The sequence below is a fragment of the Esox lucius genome, chromosome 19, assembly GCF_011004845.1.
Source record: "Esox lucius isolate fEsoLuc1 chromosome 19, fEsoLuc1.pri, whole genome shotgun sequence".
NCBI classification, from domain to species: Eukaryota; Metazoa; Chordata; class Actinopteri; order Esociformes; family Esocidae; genus Esox; species Esox lucius.
The window spans coordinates 35,535,818-35,549,111 of record NC_047587.1 but is presented as its reverse complement, the minus strand read 5'-3'; positions in this window follow the sequence as shown (position 1 = coordinate 35,549,111).

The window sequence follows — 13,294 nt, the reverse complement described above, 5'->3', positions numbered from 1 at the left end:
TTATTATTACATTTACATTTGCTAATGATCATTTTGGACTGCGGTGCATGGTGGCCTGTCGAAGCATATAGCGCATTTTTATTTTATTTGTAATTTATTTATCAATTTATTGGGGTGGTTTATTTTGAGCATATTTGAATATTGGGGGGATGTGTCGCACTACCTCAAACGCTGACTGCAACAGGTGAATGCACCGCAGTCCAAAAGAGCGTCGACCACGCCTTTCAACAACTCTAGTTTAGTAATCTAGTAATCTCAGAATCGAGTCAGTGCAGATGGTTACTAGCGGCTTTTTGTTTACTCTCCCCTATCGCCTGCCTCCTTGGCAGGTGAAAACGTAGTCTGTGGACATTTTATTAGTAAAAAACAAGGTATGTCAAACTCACTTAACTTGTCCCCATCACAATAGAATGATCACATCCATATAACTGACAACACTGCTATTGTTACAGTAGCCTGTATGAACTAGCTAGCGAAGTAATATTTTAAGCTCAATGAATACATGTTTGCCACCGGAAACAGACGAGTACAGATGAAACGATCTGCTGCTGTGCTGCTAACCAAATCCACGCAAGGGACGCTTATGGGCTTCTTGCACTCAGGGTGGTGACGTGCTTCCCTTCTACAATAGTACTGCTTGCCTGTTTCCGGCGTGCGTTGGTTATATACATTCGTCTAACAGCGCAAGTTTAGCTAGATAAATAAATATGGTTGAGACTCGGAAAAATATATTTAAGAACGTATTATTTAAGAAACAAATAAATAAATATTTAGAACACTGCACTGCATCTACTAAACAGAATAGGGTATTAGTATGCATCATAGACTGTATAAATAAGGTATGCATAGTTTATGTGTAACAGTACTCTTCCTGCGTTCTGTTTCACTCAAGAATTTGAGACTTTGCCACCAGCCGGATGTTTATTCCATCATATCTGATATAAAATGCAGAGGATTCTGTCATACAACACAGTTGCATTTAATCTACCGTTGCACCCATAGTCTGGAGCTCGCTGACTGGGACCACTTTCACTTTTACTGAGGTTATAACATATTTTTAATGCAAAACGAAATAGATATTAATACTGTACCTGATATAAAATGCAGAGGATTCTGTCATACAACACATTTGCATTTCATCTACCGTTGCACCCACTGTACAAAATACATGAAATCCTTCATTAGCTACATACTGTAGACTTGCACATGGTTAGCTAGCATAACCTACAACTGGAATTATCTTTCATCAAACTCGTATTAGATATTAATTAAGGAAAACCACATATCCAGTATATCCTCAAGATATAATTTATATATTCCCATCTGCAATGAGGTGTATTAGAAATAATTTTTAGGTATCGTGTTTTTCAGCTATAACTGTTAGTCTGATCTCGCTGACTGGGACCACTTTCACTGAAACATCACCCCAATCAGCAAGCTACACGAACCAACCAATGAGAATGTTTGTTCAGTAGATGAAGACAGAATAAATGGAGTGACAAGGGAAATCACCAATAATTCTCCGTTACATATGCATACTAATAAGTCAGTTATCATCACCCTACATGGCATTTATGGTATCAATGACATTGAGGAACCAAGGAAAAATGATTGTTGTTGTGGCATAAAATAGCTTTGGCAGTGTAAAGTTCGTCTTCAGTCTCGCTCGCAATTGCTCAATTCTTATGACCATTCCAAGTAGCAAGATACCAGTAGTCCTAGGTTAATAAGCCATTCTGAAACGTTAGTCAGTTCAACGATGCTTAATGGTGTCTAGCTAACTATTCTAACTTGGCGTTATGTTAATGCGTGACAAAATGATCTAATGTGGAGACCTAATTGTATGACAATGTAGTATCGGTCCCCATACTGGCAAACTAGCTTACTAAACATACGTACTTCAACATCATCCGGTAGTAGTATGTGATTTGAGATTCATGATTAGTCTAGATCATAACTGTGCTGTCCCCGAACCAGCTTCACTGGACACCATTTCATGAAAATGAGTACCTTCGTAATCGTTTATGTATGTCGAGACATACATCTTATATCCTATCTCCAACTTGCTAGCTGGAGCCTTGCAAATCATCTTGCAAATACGATTGAAATTGTTCATTTTAGACAACTATTGTAAACACCTTGAATAAAACAGTACCATTGTTTAATAACAGAACGGCACAAACGGAAATGCAGGAGCAGTATTTAGGAGAATGCGCGGTTGTGCAGGGAGACCATTAGGTCAGTTTGTTAAATTGAGACTGGTGACGTAGGGTTGTTACGTTGACATTTGTAAAATCTTTCAAAACTTAGCTAGCTAAAAATTCAAGTCGATACACGGAAAATATAAATAATTTTGTCCAACCATAACGGATGGATGACAACTAATGCACATAGACTTGAGACATGACTTAGACTTGTCTGAAGTAACTTGTCTGATAATTAGTGAGCAGCGTGGTGTTTTGGGGATGATGCAGTTGAAATGTATTGTGACGTCATAATCACAAGAGTATTATGACGTTTATTGATAGAATCAGATATTAGAACGTTTTCAATCGAAAACAGCCTCAGTTGCTGAACGGTGTTACATAGGGGCTCATCTAATAACAGCACGAGGACGATGTCCGTATTTTATATTTTGTTTGAGGCCCTGCAGAACCTGAGGAGGGTTTCAATATGGAAAAGCGACTCCCGGAATTCGGTGCGTCTAGGATAACATCGGCACACCAGAAAGCACAGGCGAAGGCAAGGCTGCATTTTGTAAATTGTGACCGGATGATTTTGAACAGGCTAGTTTAGAAATGTTTCTTATATATACGCCGGCACATTCGTTTTCCTTATCAACCTTTTAAACATATGTGTAGCAACTATTTAGATTGGCCTCATCAGTGTGAAATATTAGGTAGGAAGGCAGAGACTGAAAAAAACTAAATAGGTCCCCCTTATGAGGGGTGGGTGTGGGGTATATCAAGGTAAAACATAGAAAACTAATTTGTACAAAAGTAAATTCCTGTTAAGTTATAATATGAGTAATATGAGTGATTACTAATAATTGATAAGAAAATGTGTTGTCAATGCACGCCTGCTATGGGTTCACAGATGTGTAAATGATCAGCATCCGTACAACTCAGTCAACTTCTCTGCTAATCAAAAAAGTTGATCTTTCTACTGAAAAAGATGAGTGTTTCATTCTATATTATGATATAATTTACATTAGATATTTATTAGATGTTATTTGATCAAGCATGTATTTACTTTTATAATTACTAACTGGATATAATAAAATAGACATGTACAGCTAACAATACGATTCCTGAGAACAGCTAGAAGTAGCTTACAGTTGCATAAGTTTGGTGGTAATATATTTTTTTTAATCAATGACAGAATTGGTAAAACAAGAGATTTTTCTTGTGACAGCTGATTTTTGTGGGGATGGTATAACAGTTTCATTTTAGCAGACGCTTATAGAGACTGAAATGATGGCAGCGATGCCAGGGTGAGAAAAATTGCAATTTTCAACATCTTGTTTTAAATCATCACAATAACCATATTGCAGGTAAAAAACTTATGTTTTTGTTTTATCTTTAGATAAGAAAGTATTGTGGTTGACAGCAGTTTGTTTCAGCAAATAAAAAATAACTTCATTGTAATAGGTTGGAACGATATAAAACGATATAACGATGTAAAAACAGACGTGTGTGCCCCTAAAGGACATCTACCCAAGCCGTTCTGCTTGTGTCTTGACTGCTCACCCAAACAGGATGTACTGCCCAGCGGCAGTGTATACAGAGGAGTACACATTCACCAACCAACAACCAGGATATAGTTTGTGAGAATCTGACATACACCATAATAGTCTTCAAAGTGTTTGAAGGTATGGCAAAATTTCTTAAACCAATCCCCGATGTTGATGCGCTGATTTGCACGGCCTTCTTCAGTGGCCTATGGAAATGGTTGAAGTGTTGTGTCCACGACTTGAATTCTCAGGTGAAATGCCGAAGATATCATGCAAGGCAATGCATTTACAGCTGTGCTATTCAGAGCCCTTAAATAAATCGTTATGATTGAATATAGAACATAATAATACTTATCAAGCAAAATTGAACAACAAAAAATCGATAGGTCCCCATTATGGGGGGTGGGTGAGGGTTCCCTACCCCGAGTCGTCCTGCTGCCGCCCAGAGTCCTTGCCCCGCGGCTTCGTCCTGCTGCGGGGCCCATATTCTCTGCCCAGCGTCATCCTGCTGCCGCCCGTCTTCCCTGCATCATCCTGCAGACGCTCATCTTCCATGCCTCGCGATGTCCTTCTGCCGGCCATGTTCCCTGCTCTGCGTCGTCCTGCTGCCGCCCATTTTCCCTTCCCAGCGTCGTCCTGCTGACGCTCATCTTCCCTGCCTCGCGTCGTCCTGCTGCCGGCCATGTTCCCTGCTCCGCGTCGTCCTGCTGCCATCCATCTTCCCTGCCTCGCGTCGTCCTGCTGACGCTCATCTTCCCTGCCTCGCGTCGTCCTGCTGCCGGCCATGTTCCCTGCTCCGCGTCGTCCTGCTGCCATCCATCTTCCCTGCCTCGCGTCGTCCTGCTGCCGGCCATGTTCCCTGCTCCACGTCGTCCTGCTGCCATCCATCTTCCCTGCCTCGCGTCGTCCTACTGCCGGCCATGTTCCCTGCTCCACGTCGTCCTGCTGCCATCCATCTTCCCTGCCCCGCGTCGTCCTGCTGCCATCCATCTTCCCTGCCCCGCGTCGTCCTGCTGCTGTCCATCTTCGCTGCCCCCCGTAATCCTGCTGCTGCACATTTTCTCTGCCACCCATCTTCCTTGTCTCGCTTCGTCCTGCCGCGGGGCCCATATTCTCTGCCCCCGTCTTCCTTCTTCCCGTCCCTGCGTCGTCCTGCTGAGGCTCATGTTCCCTGCCCCACGTCGTCCTGCTGCCACACATCTTTCTTGCCCCGCGGTGTCCTGCTTCCGGCCATCTTTACTGCTTCCACGCATCGTCATTCTACCGCCCATCTTCCCTGTCCCACGTCGTCCTGGTGTCGCCCATCTTTCTTACAAGTGTCGTCCTACTGCCGTTCATCTTCTTAATTTTTTTGGCACCCCCGGTTTTCCCCACCTTGAGGGGGCGGTACTGTGAGGTTCTGTTTCGTTTTGTTTTTTTTCTTGAATGTAGTCCGTTCTTTGGTTTGTGTTCTTACACTCAGCCTGTCCTTGTCCTTATTGTTTCCACCTGTGCCATGTTTGCTTCTTTGTTGTGTCCCTATTGAAGTTCCTTCTGGCCCAGTGATACTTGTTTGTCTTTGTCGTTAGTGTGTTTTTTCTGTTGCCTGTTCCTGCCGATGTTGATGCGCTGATTTGCACTGCCTTCTTCAGTGGGCTATGGAAATGGTTGAAGTGTTGTGTCCACGACTTGAACTCCCAGGTGAAATGCCGAAGATATCATGCAAGGCAATGCATTTACAGCTGTGCTATTCAGAGCCCTTAAATAAATCGTTATGATTGAATATAGAAAATAATAATACTTATCAAGCAAAATTGAACAGCAAAAAATCGATAGGTCCCCATTATGGGGGGTGGGTGAGGGTTTTTTAATAATACAACATAGAAAACGAATTTGTGCAAAAGTGAATTCCTGTTAAGTTCCATCCATCCATCTTCTTCCGCTTATCCGGGGCCGGGTCGCGGGGGCAGCAGTCTAAGCAGGGATGCCCAGACTTCCCTCTCCCCAGACACTTCCTCCAGCTCTTCCGGGGGGACACCGAGGCGTTCCCAGGCCAGCCGGGAGACATAGTCCCTCCAGCGTGTCCTAGGTCTTCCCCGGTGTCTCCTCCCGGTGGGACGGGACCGGAACACCTTCCCAGGAAGGCGTTCCGGAGGCATCCGAAACAGATGCCCAAGCCACCTCAGCTGACCCCTCTCGATGTGGAGGAGCAGCGGCTCTACTCTGAGCTCCTCCCGGGTGACCGAGCTTCTCACCCTATCTCTAAGGGATTGCCCAGCCACCCTGCGGAGAAAGCTCATTTCGGCCGCCTGTATCCGGGATCTTGTCCTTTCGGTCATGACCCAAAGCTCATGACCATAGGTGAGAGTAGGAACGTAGATTGACTGGTAAATCGAGAGCTTCGCCTTGCGGCTCAGCTCTTTCTTCACCACGACAGACCGATACATCGACTGCATTACTGCAGAAGCTGCACCGATCCGTCTGTCAATCTCCCGTCCATCCTTCCCTCACTCGTGAACAACACCCCTAGATACTTAAACTAAACTCCTCCACTTGAGGCAGGCACTCTCCACCAACCTGAAGTGGGCAAGCCACCCTTTTCCGACTGAGGACCATGGCCTCGGATTTGGAGGTGCTGATTCTCATCCCCACCGCTTCACACTCGGCTGCAAACCGTCCCAATGCATGCTGAAGGTGCTGGTTAGAAGGGGCCAACACAACAACATCATCTGCAAAGAGCAGAGATGAAATTGTGTGGTCCCCAAACCTGACACCCTCAGGCCCCTGGCTGCGCCTAGAAATTCTGTCCATAAAAATTACGAACAGAACCGGTGACAAAGGGCAGCCCTGCCGGAGTCCAACATGCACTGGGAACAAGTCTGACTTACTGCCGGCAATGAGGACCAAGCTCCTGCTTCGGTTGTACAGGGACCTGACAGCCCTTAGCAAAGGACCCAGGACCCCATATTCCCGAAGCACCCTCCACAAGATGCCGCGAGGGACACAGTCGAATGCCTTCTCCAAATCCACAAAACACATGTGGATTGGTTGGGCAAACTCCCATGAACCCTCCATCACCCTGTAGAGGGTATAGAGCTGGTCCAGTGTTCCACAGCCCGGACGAAAACCACACTGTTCCTCCTGAATCCGAGGTTCTACTATCGGCCGTATTCTCCTCTCCAGAACCCTGGCATAGACTTTCCCGGGGAGGCTGAGAAGTGTGATCCCCCTGTAGTTGGAACACACCCTCCGGTCCCCCTTCTTAAAAAGAGGGACCACCACCCCGGTCTGCCATCCCAGGGGGACAGTGCCTGTTAAGTTTGAAACACTTAATAGTTTTAACATCTGTCTTTAAAATATGAATGTTTGATTACTAATAATTGCAAAAAAAAATGGTTGGCACTACAAGAGGTGTAGTTAATGCATGCCTACTATGGGTTTACAGACGTGTAAATGATCAGCATCCATGCATCTCAATCAATTTCTGTGCAATTTAAAAATGTTCATCTTTCTACGAGAAAGGTGAATTTGTTTTTTTTATTATGATAGAATTTACATTATATATTTGATAGATGTTATTTTGTTAGGCATGTATTTCATTTTAAAATTGGCATGAATAGCTACTGTAACATATTTAGATTCCTGAGAACAGCTATAGTAGAAGTCGCTTACAATTGCTTAACTTTGCCGGTAATAACTGCTACTGCCCATCTTTCCTGCCCCGCGTTGATACACGCAATCTGTCCTTATTATTTTTCCTTTACCTTGTTTGCTCCCTTGTTTTTTTCCCTATTTAAGTTCCTCCTGCCCCAGTGTTACTTGTTGTTTTTTGTTTTTAGTGTTTGTAGTGTTGCCTGTTCCTTCTATTTGCCACGCGTTTTCCTGCTGTCGCCCATCTTCCGTGCCCGGCGGTGTCTTGCTGCAGCCCAGACTCCCGAGGCAGTTCCCGGTCTTTCCACCAATTTGGAGCCTCCACCCAGTCCTGTACCCGGTCCCCGTCCCGAGGCGGAGCCACAATCTAGGTGCTCACCCCACCCTCCCCTTTGGTTGTTTTTTTTATTGGGACGCCCTATTGTCCTCACCTTGAGGGTGCGGTACTGTGAGTTTCTGTTTTGTTTTCTTGAATGTAGCCCGTTGTTTCTTTGAGAACGTCAAACTAACAGCTACTGGACAGACAGTAGGCTACTGAGCTGGAACCCAGCGGTCGGGGTAGAACTCCGCTGGCAGACGTTCAAATGAATGAAACAACCGTTCAATTGAACGATAAAACTGACAGAGTCAGTCATTCCCGAGTCTTTCATTTACTTAGGCAAAGGCAGCGGCTCTGTGCTCGTTTTTCTCTTTTATTTCATAGAATCAGTAATCAGAAAGGAAAGACAGAAATGAATTTTAGAAAGCGGTGCATGCGCACTTTCAACAGGCACACTGAATTCTTCGTAACACCGGTCCTCCAGCTGAGTTCTCCGATCAAATTCTATCAAGGCAGGAATATAATAAAGACATGTTTATAACTGATAATTGAAAGTAGACTATAATAATGAATATAGTTGATTACTGATGTCATGAAAAAATTATGAAAACAAGCACGAAGCCGCTGCATAAGTAAACTTGTCCACGAAGCAAAGTTTTTGCTGGTGTTTGGTGGAAATGGTATCCGCCTCTATCCCCATTGAATTGAACCCATTCAATGTGTTGGTGAAGTAGAGGATCAGTATGTCTATATATTTGGTCAATTTAGGTAATTTCCATTATAATAGAAAGAAGGGAGCAGATTTCGCTGGTGCCTTGCGGAAATGGTGCCCCTCACTTTTATAAATGAAAATATGCTCCTGAATGAAAAAAATACGATTCAATGTTGGTGAGATATATTCAATGTTGGTGAGATACACTCACCTAAAGGATTATTAGGAACACCATACTAATACTGTGTTTGACCCCCTTTCGTCTTCAGAACTGCCTTAATTCTACGTGGCATTGATTCAACAAGGTGCTGAAAGCATTCTTTTGAAATGTTGGCCCATATTGATAGGATAGCATCTTGCAGTTGATGGAGATTTGTGGGATGCACATCCAGGGCACGAAGCTCCCGTTCCACCACATCCCAAAGATGCTCTATTGGGTTGAGATCTGGTGACTGTGGGGGCCATTTCAGTACAGTGAACTCATTGTCATGTTCAAGAAACCAATTTGAAATGATTCAAGCTTTGTGACATGGTGCATTATCCTGCTGGAAGTAGCCATCAGAGGATGGGTACATGGTGGTCATAAAGGGATGGACATGGTCAGAAACAATGCTCAGGTAGGCTGTGGCATTTAAACGATGCCCAATTTGCACTAAGGGGCCTAAAGTGTGCCAAGAAAACATCCCCCACACCATTACACCACCACCACCAGCCTCTTTGTCCTATTTGTAGTGGAGATGAGTGGTACCCGGTGGGATCTTCCGCTGTTGTAGCCTACCCGACTCAAGGTTGTGTGTGTTGTGGCTTCACAAATGCTTTGCTGCATATCTCGGTTGTAACGAGTGGTTATTTCAGTCAAAGTTGCTCTTCTATCAGCTTGAATCAGTCAGCCCTTTCTCCTCTGACCTCTAGCATCAACAAGGCATTTTCGCCCACAGGACTGCCGCATACTGGATGTTTTTCCCTTTTCACACCATTCTTTGTAAAGCCTAGAAATGGTTGTGCGTGACAATCCCAGTAACTGAGCAGATGGATGCTGGCTTTTGAACTGTGCACTGATACACACCTGGATGGTCCCTCTCCTCTTTATACTGGAGGATGCAGCGTCCTTGATTCACAAACAGAATTTCAATTCAGTATATTTACAGACCACAGGACAGTTTTCCACTTTGACTCAGCCCATCATAAATAATCTTTGGCCCAGAGAATACGGCAGTGTTTCTGGATCTTGTTTATTTATGGTTTCTTCTTTACATAGTAGAGTTTTAACTTGCATTTGTCGATGCAGCGATGTACTGAGTTCACAGTCAATGGTTTTCAAAAGTGTTCCTGAGCCCACGCAGAATCGTCTGTTTTTAATGCAGTGCTGCCTGAGGGCCCAAAAATTAGGGCCATCCAATGCTGGTTTTCGGCCTTCCCCTTGTGTACAGAGATTTCTCTGGATTCTCTGAATCTTTTAAGGCTATTATGTATCATGGATGATTAGATCCACAAACTCTCTGCAATTTTATATTGAGAAATGTTATTCTTTAATTGTTGCACTATTAAAGTTTCAGCTTGATTCAAAATACATTTCAGGTATCAAAATGTATTTCAAAATGTATCAATTCATAGAATTTTTGTCCAAATGTATTTCACTGACAAACATTATTTCACTGGTCTCATTACAATATGTATTTTGTGTGGAAAATACATTACCAAATGCATTTTTCACAATGATATGTCTTTACTGGATAGCTTTACTGGATTGCTCTTTGGGGTTTCAGGCTGGGTCTTTTTGTAAATGCACTTTGTGACAACTGATGATGTAAAAGGGCTTTATAAATACATTTGATTGACTGATTTACCTTCTGGTCCTGTTATGTTTGAGTGACCTTTCTCATAGGCTAGTGTATGTTCTAGGAATGTAACCAATCATTTCCCATCTAGTTCTGGCAGGAGACAAGGACTGAGACCTTCTCCCTATGTGAGGGTTGAGGGAGGCAAAATACAGACCCAGTTGAAGTAAAAAACCAGAGCACCGTTGAATCTCTGAGGAAGGCTCAGTTGAATAGTCCTCGACTGCGACGGTGGAGACGATGGCAGGGGCACCTCGGCCGGGTTGAGTGTTGGTGGTGGCTGCTCAGGTGGCAGCCTCGCCTCCAACCGCCGCATCACTTGGACCATCTCGGACATGGCCTCCCCCAGGGACGCGATCATGTTGCTGTGTTGGTGGAGTAGGTCACTCCCCGCTGACTCCATTCTGGTGGGGTATTCTGTCACGATGCAGGTGTAGTGGAGTGTATAGAAGAAACTTAGAGTCAGACACAGGGAGGCGATAAACGTAACTTGTTTTTAAGCAAAATCAAAGGCACGCTATAACACTGCGCACAAGCGCTCAAACAATGTACACAAGCGCTCAGTAATGTAAGACATAGAACAATACCACACAAAGACCCCAGAAACACAGGAACTAATATAGGCAACCTAATGAGGGAATGGACACCTTGTGTGTGCAATAACAAGACATGACAGTGTCGCAAGAGGAGGAGCGGCGTGACTAGAAGGCCGGCGATGACGCACGCCAAATACCATGCCGGGGAGAGGGCGTGCGTCTTCCACACGTGTCCTTGTTACAGTATTCCTTTTACCTGCAATGCAACAGGTGTGGCCTCCGCTAAACTCTGGTCATTTGACCTCAACATCAAACGTTTTTATTTGTAATAAAGAACGACAAAATTTAAACAATTTTTTTTTTAAGGTAAAATATTGTAGTACAATTTTAGATTAAACACCCCTTTTTAAACTCTTACTTATTACATTGTTTTAATGTTTTTTATTACTGTATGAATTTAAACACTAATGAAATGATCAGAATATAGACTAAACATGAAATCTCAGTAACACTGTCCCTCAGACAGTTACACCTGGTATGAAACAAGTGATCATGTTCTAGTAATCCGCTGTCAAACATTTGAATGAAGGATACAATTGAACGAGTCACTAGAAAAAATTACTCGTGAGTCCCGTGTCACTAAAAAGATTTGTTCAAAATGAACGAATCTTTCGCGAACTGCACATCGCTACAAGGTAGGTGTTTGGGTGTTTCCATCGGTTCAACCACAGTGGAAAGTCCAGACAATGGCCCTCGTTCATGATCAGATTTGATCTTAAAAGGATTTCACCAACAGCTGGTATTCATCAATATTATATTTGTCGTATCCTTACAATCAAACTCACGTCTGGTCGGAGACCATGTAAACCAACGTCAAGAAGTAAAATCATGCTTGATTCACAATAAGGCCATCATTTTTATGCAAAACAACACATAAGAGCCTCAGTAACAACAGCCACAATTATAATTATAACAATAGTTAATATAAATGAACATAACTCATACAAATATCAAATATTGTGTTGCTACCATAAGCTATTATTGGATTATTCATTTATTTCAATTCAGCATTTTCTCTCTTCTGTTCATGTGTTTGTAAGGCTTCAAATGCCTTTGTGTATGTAATGCGCTTTATTAGCTAACATGTCTTAAATTGACCAGTGAGAGGATAAATAAACCAGTGGTTCTGGGTTGAGCAGTTACCTTAATGATGGCAGAGGTTTATTCTTCTAAAGGATATTGGACTGCGCTGATTTCGTCATAGAGAAAGACAAATGGTTAATTAGCCGTTTCAGGCTATATTTTATGTTGAAATCTGTCAATTCATAGTTTGCATGTGTTTACATGCCAACAGGCTCAGTTTCTTCCCATCCACCTTAACCCTGCTGAACTCTGACCCAGAGAACTTTGTGAACTCTCTGACCCATCACTTACCACACACCCCCACTTCTCATGGACCTTGTTGCACTACTCCTTTGTACTACTCTGACACTGCCTTGCTATGCCTGATAATGGAAGTTTTCAGTTGTTAAAGGTACATGTCTACCTCAGGAACCTCACCACTGCTATCCCTGCATTTCAGTTGCACATGCACCTTGTACACTCAGTTTGCCTCTTTGAACATTTAGTATTGCCATTGTACTTGCATTTTTACAGTTATTACACAAGTCTACCTTGAGGACCTTAGTGCTGCTATCTCTGCACGTTTGCTCATGCTACCCAACTACAGTACACCATCTTGTGTGCCATTTAGAAATGTCCATTTGTACCCGAACAACTGTTATCCCACTTGTAACACACACTATACCTAATACTTGTATACATTCCACCCTCCTATATTTGCCTTAATTGCACATTTAGTATTGCCATTTGTACTGCCTTTGCCTTCATTGCACATCTACTCATTCCACTTGTAATGTGCATACATGTAAATGCGTGTACATTTTCTGCCCTGTTTGCACTTCTGGTTAGATGCTAACTGCATTTCATACTGTACTTGTGCTGTTCAATGGCAATAAAGTTGAATCTAATCTAAGTATGCCCAGAACTCACTCTGCCACTCTTCCATGGGGCTGTTGCCGTTCCAGTGCATCCTTGGGTACACGCCGTCTGCTGCCTCTTCCCTGTTTCGGGCAGGCTTCAGCGTTCGATGTCACCGGCCTTCTGACACCACTGCCCAGTTCATCACATCATTCTGCACTCCTGTCTCCTTAATTGCACACACCCGATTCTCATCCAGTCATAATCCCCGTCATATATGCAGGTCCATCTCCAAAAATGTGAATATCATGGAATAGTTTTCCTTAATACAAATCAAAAAGTGAGACCTTCATATAATCTAGATTCATACCCTCCTCCCCAAGCAAGGTAAGCCACAGAAGGTCATTGCTGAAATGGAGGGTGTCAATGAGTTTCTTCTGGACAACTGTCAAATCAGGAGTGTTCCCCATGATTCTGGTTGTGTACTGAAGGCTCAAGCAATTAGCTGATAAGAGCTCTTCTCAGGTTGACATTTCTGTATTGTAA